Source organism: Betta splendens, chromosome 3 (assembly GCF_900634795.4).
Source record: "Betta splendens chromosome 3, fBetSpl5.4, whole genome shotgun sequence".
NCBI classification, from domain to species: Eukaryota; Metazoa; Chordata; class Actinopteri; order Anabantiformes; family Osphronemidae; genus Betta; species Betta splendens.
In genome coordinates, this window is record NC_040883.2 from 19,696,865 (window position 1) to 19,712,501 (window position 15,637).

The window sequence follows — 15,637 nt, forward strand, 5'->3', positions numbered from 1 at the left end:
GAGATCCCATTTCTCCTACATTAGCTTCTCTGCACTGGCTGCCTGTAAAATGTAGGATAGAATTTAAAAATCTCCTACTCACCTACAAAGTACTCAATGATAAAGCTCCTTCTTATCTTAAAGACCTCATAGTTCCTTATGCTTCCAGCAGAACACTTCGTTCTCAGAGCGCTGGGCTATTTGTGGTTCCTAGAGTGTTTAAATGTAGAACAGGGGGCAGAGCTTTTAGCTACCAAGCTCCTCTCCTCTGGAACCAGCTCCCTCTTCAGGTTCGAGAAGCTGACACACTCTCTACCTTTAAGATTAGGCTTAAAACCTTCCTTTTTGATGAAGCTTATAGTTAGAGATGGTTCAGGTCACTGGCAATTATTGTTAGTCACAGGAACCATCTCTTAGTTAAGCTGCAATAGACATAGACTGCTGGGGGACTTAATTTATGCAATGAGCTCCTCTGTTTCCTTCTACCTCCGCTGTCCCAATAACCTCCCATCATTGTCCTGTTTAACTAACCTGTGTCTCTTTATCTCCAGTAGTTGTGCTTCTCTCCTCTCTCTCTCTCTCTCTCTCTCTCTCTCTCTCTCTCTCTCTCTCTCTCTCTCCCCCCACTCTCTCTCTCTCTCCCCCCACTCTCTCTCCCTCTCTGTCCTCACCTACAGGTATCATTGGACTCAAAGTTTGGTGTCTGTGATGGGCAGCTGCGGATCCAACCATCCTGCCTGCATCCAGTCCCTAGTCCTACAATCCTGCATGTGCTCTGTTGTTGCTTGTTGTTGCTTGTTGCTGTGCTTTTGTCTCTCTCTATCCTCTAACCCCAACCGGTCGAGGCAGATGGCCGCCCACATCCAGTCTGGTTCTGCTGGAGGTTTCTTCCTCGTTAGAGAGGGAGTTTTTCCTCTCCACTGTTGCTGTCAAATTAAATGCTTGCTGTATGTGGGATTTGTTGGATTTAGTTGTGTGAGGTTTTAAACCTTACTTTGTAAAGTGCCTTAAAATAACTTTGTTGTGATTTGGCGTTATATAAATAAAATTGAATTTAATTGAATTCACAGATTTACACAAATTTACACAAATATTGTGCAGAGCAGGTTGCTATATAAACCACTGATGCAGTGGGTGAGTGACTGTAGTGGGACGTGGTCAACAGTTCTGATTATACAGTCTGACAGCAGCAGGTAGGAAGGATCTACGATATCTCTCCTTCACACAGCGAGGGTGGATCAGTCTGCTACTGAAGCTGCTCTCCAGAGCAGACAGCGAGTCCTCCAGTGGGTGAGAGTCCTGGTCCATGATGGATGTCAGTTTAGCCAGGACCCTTCTCTCACCCACCTCCTGCACCGTGTCCAGAGTGCAGCCCAGGACAGAGCTGGACTTCTTGATGATCCTGTCCAGTCTCTTCCTGTCCCTCACTGTGATGCTGCTGCCCCAGCAGACCACACCGTACAGGATGGCTGATGCCACCACAGAGTCATAGAAGGTCTTCAGGAGTGGCCCCCTCACTCCAAAGGACCTCAGTCTCCTCAGCAGGTAGAGTCTGCTCTGACCCTTCCTGTACAGTGCATCCGTGTTATGAGTCCAGTCCAGTTTATTGTTCAGATGTACTCCCAGGTACTTGTAAGAGTCTTCTCTCAATGTCCCTTCCCTGGATGTGCATCGGTGGTATGACAGCAGGCTGCTGTCTGCGGAAATCCACCACCATCTCCTTTGTTTTCCCTGCATTGATCAGGAGGTGGTTCTGCTGGCACCAGTCCACAAAGTTCTGAGTGAGTCCTCTGTACTCTGCATCGTCATCATCGGTGATCAGTCCGACGATCGCAGAGTCATCAGAGAACTTCTGCAGAACACAGCTGTCCGTGTTGTGTCTAAAGTCTGACGTGTAGAGGGTGAAGAGGAAGGGGGCCAGTACAGTCCCCTGTGGGGCCCCCACACTGCAGGTAAGAGTGTCAGACACACAGTCCCTGGCTCTCACAAACTGAGGCCTGTTTGTGTCCTCCAGTTTGTGTTTCAGCAGCACCGGCTGGATGGTGTTGAAGGCACTGGAGAAGTCAAAGAACATGATCCTCACAGTGCTGCCGGGCTTCTCTAGGTGGGAAAGAGCTCAATGTAGGAGGAAGATGACGGCGTCATCTACTCCTATGCCGTGTCGGTAGGCGAACTGCAGCGGGTCAAGGTAGGTTCCCACCGCAGAGCGGAGGTGACCCAGGACCAGTCTCTCCAGTGTCTTCATCAGGTGTGATGTCAGAGCCACTGGTCTGAAGCTGCTGGGGTCTTTGGCGTGCGGTGTCTTGGGCACTGGTACCACGCAGGAGGTCTTCCAGAGCTGTGGTACCACCCTCAGCTTGGGACGTACACAGCAATTATTATAATGTGTGTGAACTACCTTGGCAGGTAGAATGGCCTCATGCCCAACGCTAACAGCTCAATGTCTCTGTTACACAGCTTCATTTTGACAGTGCAATGTCGTGGCATACACCACCTGATGTTCACAAACAAAGCCAGACCCCCTCCCTTCCTCTTACCGCTGTTCTCCGTTCTGTCCGCACGTAGCAGATGAAAATTGTCCAGTGCGACAGTCGAGTCCGGGATGAGTGACGTCAGCCAGGTCTCCGTGAACAGCAGGACGCTGCTCGTTCTGTACTCCGGCTGGTACCGTGTGAGCGCCGCGAGCTCGTCGATCTTGTTGGACAGAGATCTCACATTCCCATGATGACGGAGGGGACAGCGGGCCTGAAGCGTCTCGTTTTCTCCCGTCGTAGTTTTCCTGCGCGGCGCCCACGTCGGGACTTCACCAGCACCTCAGCGGTGATCTCGTGTCTGTCTCTGGGCAGAACTACGGCACTGCGCAGCGCGATCAGCTGCTCCGGGGTGCAAACAATGCGCGCTCTGACCCCGACGCACATCGTAGCTTTAAAACAGCGTACAGCGCCAAACGTCTGCGGAGGAACTATACAAAAGCTGTGTACACTTTGTGTACACTAATGCTACTAACAAAACACTAGAAAGGTAAACTTAAATAAGTGAGGAAAGTAATAAATAGAAGTAAGAGGACAGGAGCTGTTGTGACCAGCAGCCGGCTCGACCGGCGCCGGAGAAAACAAAACAAAACAAAAAAAACCCTAAAACATAGTTTTTCAGCTTTTCAGGCCATAAGAAAACTATTTTTAACCACGGCATATGCAACTGTACATTTAGGATGCATTGAGCTGTTTGACAGTATTCTGGCATCAAAACATGACCATTAGAGGCTGTTCAGGTGGAAACCAATGCAGAAACACTAAAACATTGTTTTGGAGCTTTTCAGGCCGAGTGACAACTAATTTAAACCAAGGCATCTGCATCTGTGCTTTTAAGGTGTAATGAGCTGTTTTAAAGTAGCCTGGCATCAAAACATGTCCAGTAGAGGCTGTAATGTTGGACAACAGTGCAGAAACATTAAAACATCGTTTTTGAGCTTTTCAGGTCATAAGAAAACTAGTTTAAACTACGGTAACTACAACTGTGCTTTTAGGGTGTATTGAGCTGTTTTAAAGTAGCCTCGCATCATAACATGACCATTATAAGCTGTAATGTTAGAAACCAATGCAGAAACACTAAAACATTGTTTTTGAGGTTTTCAGGTCATAAGAACACCAGTTTAAACCACGGCATATGCAACTGTACATTTAGGATGCATTGAGCTGTTTTAAAGTTGCCTGGCATCAAAAGATGTCCAGGAGAGGCTGTTCTGATGGAAACCAATGCAGAAACACTAAACATTGTTTTTGAGCTGTTCAGGTATAAGAACACTAGTTTAAACCACGGCATATGCAACTGTACATTTAGGATGCATTGAGCTGTTTTAAAGTAGCCTGGCATGAGAACATGACAATTACAAACTGTATACTTAAAAACCAATGCAGAAACAGTAAACATTGTTTTTGAGCTGTTCAGGTCATAAGAACACTAGTTTAAACCACGGCATATGCAACTGTACATTTAGGAAGCATTGAGCTGTTTTAAAGTAGCCTGGCATGAGAACATGACCATTACAAACTGTATACCTAAAAACCAATGCAGAAACACTAAAACATCGTTTTGGAGCTTTTCAGGTCATAAGAACACACTAGTTTAAACCAAGGCAAATGCAACTGTACATTTAGTATGCATTGAGCGGTTTGACAGTATTCTGGCATCAGAACATGACCATTAGAGGCTGTTCTGGTGGAAACCAATGCAGAAACACTAAAACATCGTTTTTGAGCTTTTCAGGTCATAAGAACACTAGCTCAAACCACGGCATATGCAACTGTACATTTAGAATGCATTGAGCGTTTTAAAGTAGCCTGGCATGAGAACATGACCATTACAATTTGTAAAGATTAAAACCAATGCAGAAACACTAAAACATCGTTTTTTGAGCTTTTCAGGCCATAGGAAAACTAGTTTAAACCACAACATTTGCAACTGTGCTTTTATGGTGTACTGAGCTGTTTTAAACTAGCCTGGCATCAAAACATGACCAGTACAGGATGTTCTAAATCAAACCAATGCATAAACACTAAAACATTGTTTTTGAGCTTCTTAAAGTCACGAGAACACTGCTTTAAACCACGGCATTTGCAACTGTGCTTTTAGGGTGTCATGAGCTGTATTAGAGGCTGCTCTGATGGAAACCAATGCAGAAACACAAAAACATCGTTTTTGAGCTTTTCAGGCCAAGAGAAAACTAGTTTAAACCTTGGCATCTGCAACTGTGATTTTAGGGTGTATTGAGCTGTTTTAAAGTAGCCTGGCATCAAAACATGTCCAGTAGAGGCTGTGCTGGTGGAAACCAATGCAGAAACACTAAAACATCGTTTTTTGAGCTTTTCAGGCCATAAGAAAACTAGTTTAAACCACAACATTTGCAATTGTGCTTTTAGGGTGTATTGAACTGTTTTAAATTAGCCTGGCATCAAAACATGACCAGTAGAGGCTGTAATGTTGGACACCAGTGCAGAAACACTAAAACATTGTTCTTGAGCTTTTTTAAGTCATAAGGACACTGGTTTAAACCACGGCATTTGCAACTGTGCATTTAGGGTGTAATGAGCTGTATTAGAGGCTGTTCTGAAGGAAACCAGTGCAGAAACACTAAAACATCGTTTTTAAGCTCTTCAGGCCAAGAGAAAACTAGTTTAAACCTTGGCATCTGCAACTGTGCTTTTAGGGTGTATTGAGCTGTTTTAAAGTAGCCTGGCATCAAAACATGTCCAGTAGAGGTTGTAATAATGGACACCAGTGCAGAAACTCAAAAAAATTGTTTTTAGCTTTTTTAACTCATAAGAACACTGGTTTAAACCACGGCATTTGCAACTGTGCTTTTAGGGTGTATTGAGCTGTTTTAAAGTAGCCTGGCATCAAAACATGTCCAGTAGAGGTTGTAATAATGGACACCAGTGCAGAAACTCAAAAAAATTGTTTTTAGCTTTTTTAACTCATAAGAACACTGGTTTAAACCACGGCATTTGCAACTGTGCTTTTAGGTTGTAATGAGCTGTTTTGAGGCTGCTCTGATGGAAACCAATTCAGAAACACTAAAACGTTGTTTTTGAGCTTTCTAATGCTGTAGAAACACTAGGTTAAACCACGGCATATGCAACTGTACATTTAGGATGCATTGAGCTGTTTTAAAGTAGCCTGGCATGAGAATATGACCATTATAAACTGTATAGTTAAAAACCAAAGCAGAAACACTAAAACATTGTTTATTAGCTTTTCAGGTCATAAGAAAACTAGTTTAAACCACAGCATATGCAACTGTACATTTATGGTGTACTGAGCTGTTTTAAAGTAGCCTGGCATCAACACATGACCAGTAGAGGTTGTTCTGAATGAAACCAATGCAGAAACACTAAAAAATCGTTTTGAGCTTTTGAGGCCATAAGAAAACTAGTTTAAACCACGGCATATGCAACTTTGCTTTTATGGTGTATTGAGCTGTTTTAAAGTTGCCTGGCATCAAAAGATGTCCAGTAGAGGCTGTTCTGGTGGAAACCAATGCAGAAACACTAAAACATTGTTTTTGAGCTGTTCAGGTCATAAGAACACTAGTTTAAACCAAGTCATATGCAAGTGTACATTTAGAATGCATTCAGTTGTTTTAAAGTAGCCTGGCATGAGAACATGACCATTACAAACTGTATAGTTAAAAACCAATGCAGAAACACTAAAACATCGTTTTGGAGCTTTTCAGGTCATAAGAACACACTAGTTTACACCACGGCATATGCAACTGTACATTTAGGATGCATTGAGTTGTTTGACAGTATTCTGGCATCAAAACATTACCAGTGGAGGCTGTAATGTTGGACACCAGAGCGGAAACAGTAAAACATCGTTTTTGAGCTTTTCAGGCCAAAAGAAAACTAGTTTAAACCACAGCATCTGCAACTGTGCTTTTATGGTGTTTTGAGCTGTCTTAAAGTTGCCTGGCATCAGTACATGACCATCTTACGCTGTAATGTTAGAAACCAATGCATAAACACTAAAACATCGTTTTTGAGCTTTTCAGGTCATAAGAACACTAGTTTAAACTACAGCACATGCAACTGTACATTTAGGATGCATTGAGCTGTTTGACAGTATTCTGGCATCAGAACATGACCATTAGAGGCTGTTCAGGTGGAAACCAATGCAGAAACACTAAAACATCGTTTTTGAGGTTTTTAGGTCATAAGAACACCAGTTTAAACCACGGCATATACAACTGTACATTTAGGATGCATTCAGCTGTTTTAAAGTAGCCTGGCATGAGAACATGACCATTACAAACTGTATAGTTAAAAACCATTGCAGAAACACTAAAACATCGTTGCTGAGCTTTTTCGGACAAAAGAAAACTAGTTTATACCATAGCATCTGCAACTGTGCTTTTAGGGTATATTGAGCTGTTTTAATGTAGCCTGGCATCAAAACATGACCAGTAGAGGCTGTAATGTTGGACACCAGTGCAGAAACACTAAAACATCGTTTTTGAGCTTTTCAGGTCATAAGAACACTAGTTTAAACCAAGACATAAGCAGCCGTACATTTAGGAAGCATTGAGCTGTTTGACAGTATTCTAGCATCAGAACATGACCATTAGAGGCTGTTCAGGTGGAAACCAATGCAGAAACACTAAAACGTTGTTTTTGACCTTTTCAGGCCGAAAGAAAACTAGTTTAAACCACGGCATCTGCATCTGTGCTTTTAGGGTGTAATGAGCTGTTTTAAAGTAGCCTGGCATCAAAACATGTCCTGTAGAGGCTGTGCTGGTGGAAACCAATGCAGAAACACTAAGACATCGTTTTTGAGCTTTTCAGGCCAAAAGAAAACTAGTTTAAACCACAGCATCTGCAACTGTGCTTTTAGGGTGTATTGAGCTGTTTTAATGTAGCCTGGCATCAAAACATGACCAGTAGAGGCTGTAATATTGGACACTAGTGCAGAAACACTAAAACATAGTTTTTGAGCTTTTTTAGGTCATAAGAACACTGGTTTAAACCACAACATTTGCAACTGTGCTTTTATGGTGTACTGAGCTGTTTTAAAGTAGCCTGGCATGAGAACATGACCATTACAAACTGTATAGTTAAAAACCAATGCAGAAACACTAAAGCATCGTTTTTGAGCTTTTCAGGCCATAAGAAAACTAGTTTAAACCACGGCATATGCAACTGTATATTTAGGATGTATTGACCTGTTTGACAGTATCCTGGCATCAGAACATGACCATTAGAGGCTGTTCTGATGGAAACCAATGCAGAAAGACTAAAACATCGTTTTTGAGCTTTTCAGGCCAAAAGAAAACTAGTTTAAACCACAGCATCTGCAACTGTGCTTTTATGGTGTTTTGAGCTGTCTTAAAGTTGCCTGGCATCAGTACATGACCATCTTACGCTGTAATGTTAGAAACCAATGCATAAACACTAAAACATCGTTTTTAGCTTTTCAGGTCATAAGAACACTAGTTTAAACTACAGCATATGCAACTGTACATTTAGGATGCATTGAGCTGGTTGACAGTATTCTGGCATCAGAACATGACCATTAGAGGCTGTTCAGGTGGAAACCAATGCAGAAACACTAAAACATCGTTTTTGAGGTTTTTAGGTCATAAGAACACCAGTTTAAACCACGGCATATACAGCTGTACATTTAGGATGCATTCAGCTGTTTTAAAGTAGCCTGGCATGAGAACATGACCATTACAAACTGTATAGTTAAAAACCAATGCAGAAACACTAAAACATCGTTTTGGAGCTTTTTCGGACAAAAGAAAACTAGTTTATACCACAGCATCTGCAACTGTGCTTTTAGGGTGTATTGAGCTGTTTTAATGTAGCCTGGCATCAAAACATGACCAGTAGAGGCTGTTCTGATGGAAACCAATGCAGAAAGACTAAAACATCGTTTTTGAGCTTTTCAGGCCAAAAGAAAACTAGTTTAAACCACAGCATCTGCAACTGTATATTTAGGAAGCATTGAGCTGTTTGACAGTATTCTGGCACCAGAACATGACCTTTAGAGGCTGATCTGGTGGAAACCAATGCAGAAATACTAAAACATCGTTTTTGAGCTTTTCAGGCCAAAAGAAAACTAGTTTAAACCACGGCAACTGCAACTGTGCTTTTAGGGTGTATTGAGCTGTTTTAAAGTAGCCTGGCATCATAACATGACCATTATAAGCTGTAATGTTAGAAACCAATGCAGAAACACTAAAACATCCTTTTTGAGCTTTTCAGGTCAAAAGAAAACTAGTTTAAACCACGGCATCTGCAACTTTGCTTTTAGGGTGTACTGAGCTGTTTTAAAGTATTCTGGCATCAAAACATGACCAGTAGAGGCTGTTCTAAGTGAAACCAATGCATAAACACTAAAACATCGTTTTTGAGCTTTTCAGGTCATAAGAACACTAGTTTAAACCAAGTCATATGCAAGTGTACATTTAGAATGCATTCAGCTGTTTTAAAGTAGCCTGGCATGAGAACATGACCATTACAAACTGTATAGTTAAAAACCAATCCAGAAACCCTAAAACATCGTTTTTGAGCTTTTCAGGTCATAAGAACACACTAGTTTACACCACGGCATATGCAACTGTACATTTAGGATGCATTGAGTTGTTTGACAGTATTCTGGCATCAAAACATTACCAGTGGAGGCTGTAATGTTGGACACCAGAGCGGAAACAGTAAAACATCGTTTTTGAGCTTTTCAGGCCAAGAGAAAACTAGTTTAAACCTTGGCATCTGCAACTGTGCTTTTAGGGTGTAATGAGCTGTATTAGAGGCTGCTCTGATGGAAACCAATGCAGGAACACTAAAACATCGTTTTTGAGCTTTTCAGGCTGTAGAAGCACTAGTTTAAACCACGAAATATGCAACTGTACATTTAGGATGCATTGAGCTGTTTGACAGTATTCTGGCATCAGAACATGACCATTATAAGCTATAATGTTAGAAACCAATGCAGAAACACTAAAACATCGTTTTTGAGCTTTTCAAGTCACAGGAACACTAGTTTAAACCAAGGCATTTGCAACTGTACATTTAGGATGCATTGAGCTGTTTGACAGTATTCTGGCATCAGAACATGACCATTAGAGGCTGTTCAGGTAAAAACCAATGCAGAAACACTAAAATAATGTTGTTGAGGTTTTCAGGCCATAAGAAAACTAGTTTAAACCTCGACATTTGCTACTGTGCTTTTATGGTGTACTGAGCTGTTTTAAAGTAGCCTGGTATCATAACATGACCACTATAAGCTGTAATGTTAGAAACCAATGCAGAAACACTAAAACATTGTTTGTGGGCTTTTCAGGCTGTAGAAACACTAGTTTAAACCAAAGCATTTGCAAATGTACATTTATGATGCATTGAGCTGTTTGACAGTATTCTGGCATCAGAACATGACCATTAGAGGCTGTTCAGGTAAAAACCAATGCAGAAACACTAAAACAACGTTGTTGAGGTTTTCAGGCCATAAGAAAGCTAGTTTAAATCTAGACATTTGCAACTGTGCTTTTATGGTGTAATTAGCTGTATTAGAGGCTGCTCTGATGGAAACCAATGCAGAAACACTAAAACTTTGTTTTTGAGCTTTTCAGGCTGTAGAAACAGTTGTTTAAACCACGGCTACTGCAACTGTACATTTAGGATGCATTGAGCTGTTTGACAGTATTCTGGCATCAGAACATGACCATTGGAGGCTGTTCTGATGGAAACCAATGCAGAAATACTAAAACTTCGTTTTTGAGCTTTTTAAAGTCATAAGAACACACTACTTTAAACCATGGCATATGCAACTGTACATTTAGGATGCATTGAGCTGTTTGACAGTATTCTGGCTTCAGAACATGACCATTGGAGGCTGTTCTGATGGAAACCAATGCAGAAACACTAAAAAATCGTTTTTGAGCTTTTTAGGTCATAAGAACACTAGTTTAAACCAAGGCATATGCAACTGTACATTTAGGATGCATTGAGCTGTTTGACAGTATTCTGGCATCAGAACATGACCATTGGAGGCTGTTCTGAAGGAAACCAATGCAAAAACACTAAAACGTCGTATTTGAGCTCTTCAGGCCAAGAGAAAACTAGTTTAAGACCTGGCATCTGCAACTGTGCTTTTAGGGTGTAATGAGCTGTTTTAAAGTAGGCTGGCATCAAAACATGTCCAGTAGAGGCTGTTCTGGTGGAAACCAATGCAGAAACACTAAAGCATCGTTTTTGAGCTTTTCAATTCAATTCAATTCAATTTTATTTATATAGCGCCAAATCACAACAAAGTTATTTCAAGGCACTTTACAGAGTTTAAAACCTCACACAACTAAACCCAACAAATCCCACACACAGCAAGCATTTAATTTGACAGCAACAGTGGAGAGTAAAAACTCCCTCTCTAACAAGGAAAAAACCTGCAGCAGAACCAGACTGGATGTGGGCGGCCATCTGCCTCGACCGGTTGGGGTGAGAGGATAGAGAGATAGAAAAGCACAGCAACAGACAAAAGGCAACAACAAGCAACAACAGAGCACAGGCAGGATGGTAGGACCAGGGACTGGATGCAGGCAGGATGGTTGGATCCGCAGCTGCCCATCACAGACACCAAACTTTGAGTCCAATGATACCTGTAGGTGAGGACAGAGAGAGTGGAGAGGGAGGGGAGAGAGAGAGAGAGAGAGAGAGGAGAGAAGCACAACTACTGGACAGAAAGAGACAAGGTTAGTTAAACATGGGACAATAATGGGAGGTTATTGGACAGAAGAGGTAGAAGGAAACAGAGGAGCTCAGTGTATAAATTAAGTCCCCCAGCAGTCTATTGGTTCCTGTGACTAACAATAATTGCCAGTGACCTGAACCATCTCTAACTATAAGCTTTATCAAAAAGGAAGGTTTTAAGCCTAATCTTAAAGGTGGAGAGTGTGTCAACTTCTCGAACTTGAAGAGGGAGCTGGTTCCAGAGGAGAGGAGCTTGGTAGCTAAAAGCTCTGCCCCCTGTTCTACATTTAAACACTCTAGAAACCACAAGTAGCCCAGCGCTCTGAGAACGAAGTGTTCTGCTGGGAGCATAAGGAACTATGAGGTCTGAGCTTTATCATTGAGTACTTTGTGGATGAGTAAGAGAATTTTAAATTCTAACCTACATTTTACAGGCAGCCAGTGCAGAGAAGCTAATGTAGGAGAAATGTGATTTCTCTTTCTAAGTCCTGTCAGAACTCTGGCTGCAGCATTTTGAATAAGCTGTAGGCTTTTTAAGGAGCTGTTAGGACATCCTATGAGTAAGGAGTTACAGTAGTCCAGCCTAGAGGTAACAAATGCATGGATCAGTTTCTCTGCATCGCTCTGAGAGAGGATGCTTCTGATTTTAACTATATTTCTAAGGTGGAAGTAGGCGGTTCTGAAGATTTGTTTAATGTATGATGTAAAAGAGAGATCCTGGTCAAACATGACACTAAGGTTCCTCACAGTAGAATCTGAAGATAATGTTATGCCATCCAGGGTGGCTATCTGACTCAATAGTGTCTCTCTCAGATTTTTAGGCCCAACAATAAGAATCTCGGTTTTATCTGAGTTTAGTTGAAGGAAGTTTTGGGACATCCAGGATTTGATGTCTTTTAAACAACCCTGAATTTTGACTAGTTGATCTGTTTCATTTGGTTCCAAGGACATATATAGCTGAGTATCATCTGCGTAAAAATGAAAATTAATAGAATGCTTTCTAATAATCTCAGGATCCTGAACCAGGGCCAGGACACAGATCAGGCGAGTATGAAAAGAGTAAATCCTAAGGTATCTTAAATTCTGTGAGTGGCTCACGAGGTAAAAGAAGACTGGGTCTTCAGAAAAGTTCCGTGACGAGGTCACGAGGTAAAAGAGGACAGGGTCCTCGTAAAATAGATTAATGATAGTTTGTCTGATTGAAGCAGCGGCAGAGTGGAAACCTAACAGTGTTAACGTAAACTCTGTGATCAGTTGAAGTAAATCAGACTATATAAATAAGTGTTATTGTTTGTCGGTCTCTAAGTGAATTTTAACTTCTTAGATGAAGTCTCAGAGAACTTTTGTGTTGTGTGTCTGATTGAGATCAAAATTGAGAGGTTGGTTTACTGAGACAGCTGTGTCCGCAGGAAACTAGTTCCTGTAGAAGCTTGGCACAGTCGATGATCTCTGTGAACACTGTGACTGATCGTTGATCTCAATCCTCGTAGTGAAGCAAATTAAACAACTTAAAAATGGGAAACAAAAACACTAAGGGTGAAAACCTTGAAGGTGATTCGAAATACATGTCTAAGAGACATCCACAATCAACCAAATATTTGCCACAGTGGAAAAAGAAATTTGAATTTGATGGTAAATTAAAAGTGGAATCATGTCAACAATTAGTGGATAAAATAACTGTGATAACTGGAGAGAGTGAAAATAGATGTAAAGAACAAGGCAGAGAAGAAGCCATATTATGGTTAAATGAAGCAAAAAAGAGACGGGAAGATATTAATAAATCTAAAGCTAAAAAACAAAAAAAAAAATGAAAAACCAAAAGGTCCACAGTGGCCACAATATGATACATGTGATGAACAAACTATTGTTAGACGTAGACACCAACCCCAGCCTCAGCCCCACCCACAACACGCAGGGGATGTAGACGTTCCACCCCCAGCCCACGGGGGAGAGGGTCACCAACCAATTTACCCCAATCTTGATGAGTTAGGGGCAGTGGGGGGGGGCAAGAACAGCAGGTGGAATGCAAACCAGACATCAAAAGAAGGAGGCTGAAAAAAACAAACTGCAAGAAAAAGAACCTAAATCAGATGAGGACACTGGTACAGCAGACACTTATCCTCTGATTGAAGTAGCTAACCCACGATTTGGGGAAGGCAATGAACCAAGAACTATGAGGGTCTATCGACCCTGGACACAAAGTGACATGGAAGCAGCTAGTGCACATGTTACCCCTCCATCAGAAGACAGTGAACAGTTTGTGCGTGACATGGGGGAATTGTTGCAAAGTTATCAGTTAAACGGCCTGGAAACAGAAAGAGTAATTAGACGAATAGTGGCGGGAAAGTGGATCTTGATAAAAGGAGATTGGAATCCTTTAGATAACCAAAATCATCCACTGCCTTATGGAAATGCGGACCTAAACGTACGACTACAAAGTCTTTATGACAGATGTAAAGCCCAGTGGCCTCAGAGAACAGACTGGACAAAAATTAATGTGACCTGCCAAAAGGAAGATGAGAGTGTTGAAGATTTTTATAACAGAATGGCTGGTGTGTTTGAGGTTCATAGTGGTCTTCAACCTAGCAATGACCAAAACGGGCCTTACAATCAGCAACTGAAAAATGCTGTGTTCAGAGGTCTGAGACTGGATTTGAAGAATAAGGCAGAAAAGAGTCTAGTAGACCTGCCCACCTGTACATTGAACATATTTCTAGATCATGCAAGGCATGCTGAAAGAATTGCCAAAAGCAAACCCAAAGCAACAGCATTTGGTGTCAACAGTGAAGAATGTTATTGGCAAGATAACAGGGGGCAGAGAGGACGTGGCAGAGGAAGGTTTAGAGGAAGTGGTGGGCGACTATTTAGGGGTGTGGCCTTTTTAACTTGCGAACTGAATCAGAAACAGAAGAGAGTCTACTGTAACAGACATGTGCCTCATGTTTCTTTGAGCAAAGAAAAAGCGCAAACCTGGAATGATGTGGGTTATGCTGCACATGAGGTCGTTAACAAAATTTTCTAATTGGCAACCACAGCAAGAGTGTGAATACAGTTCAGTGACGGGCTGGAGGAGGATAGCTCTGAACTGGACAGCTCAGGCTGTGCCCACAGCCCATCCATCCATCCATCCATTTTCCTAACCGCTTACTCCCTAGCCCACAGCCCACCTTAGAGGAAATCCCTATAAATCAGAATGATGTTATGTTGACCTCGGGGTGAACCAGTTACAGCAGATTCCTTTATGTTTATGGAAAAAGATGATGCGGATGTGGGACTAATGAAAGGAGTAGCCCCTTTAGAGAAAACCTCTTATCGACCATGTCAGAGACAATATCCGCTTAGACCTGATGCAGAAAAAGGAATAGCACCCGTCATAGAGTCCCTATTGAGAACTGGGATTTTAATACCATGTGATGACTCGCCTTGCAATACTCCCATATTCCCAGTTAAAAAGGCTCCTCCTTCCACTGGCTGGAGGATGGTACAAGACCTTCAAGCTGTAAATAAGGCTGTACAACCAAGAGCAGTTGTGGTACCTGATCCCTACACTCTGCTGAATAATTTAGACCCAGATAAGCAGATTTTTTCAGTTATAGATATTAGTAATGCCTTTTTCAGCATACCAATACATCCAGACTCACAATTTTGGTTTGCGTTTACTTACAAAGGTCAGCGATACACATACACCAGGCTACCCCAAGGTTACTGTGAAAGCCCGACTATTTTCTCACAGTGCATGTCAGCGAATCTTGCTAAGTTTACACCCCCACACGGTAGTCAGATATTACTGTACGTAGATGATATTCTGGTGGCGTCAGAGACTAAAGAAGAATGCAGGAAAGACACTTTCTTCTTTCTTTCATTTCTGGCAGAGAATGGCCACAAGGTCAGTAAAAACAAACTACAGTTGTGGAGGGAGGAAGTGAAATATTTACGAAACATCATATCAGCTGGCGGACAAAAAATAGATCCAGCTAGAGTCACATCTATATTAAAAGCACCTAAACCACAAACTAAAAAACAAATTATGTCATTTCTGGGCATGACAAATTACTGTAGAAGGTGGAGACCAGATTATGCACATTTAACGGCCCCACTCCAAGAGCTGATGTTTAAAAAAGAAATACCAATGCACATGAAACTAGAGTGGTCGACCGAAGCTGAAGCCTCTTTCACACAACTTAAAGAAGCAATGACTCAGACAGGAGCGTTAGGTTTTCCTGACTATTCCAAACCCTTTGTGCAGACAGTAGACTGTAAAAGAGAATACATGGTCTCTGTGCTGGCACAACGATTTGGCATGCAAATGAGACCAGTGGCGTATTATTGTACACGACTGGGCCCAGTTGCCAGGGCATTGCCACCATGTGTAAGAGCAGTGGAGGCAGCAGCAGAAGCAGTGTTAGCATCATCCACCA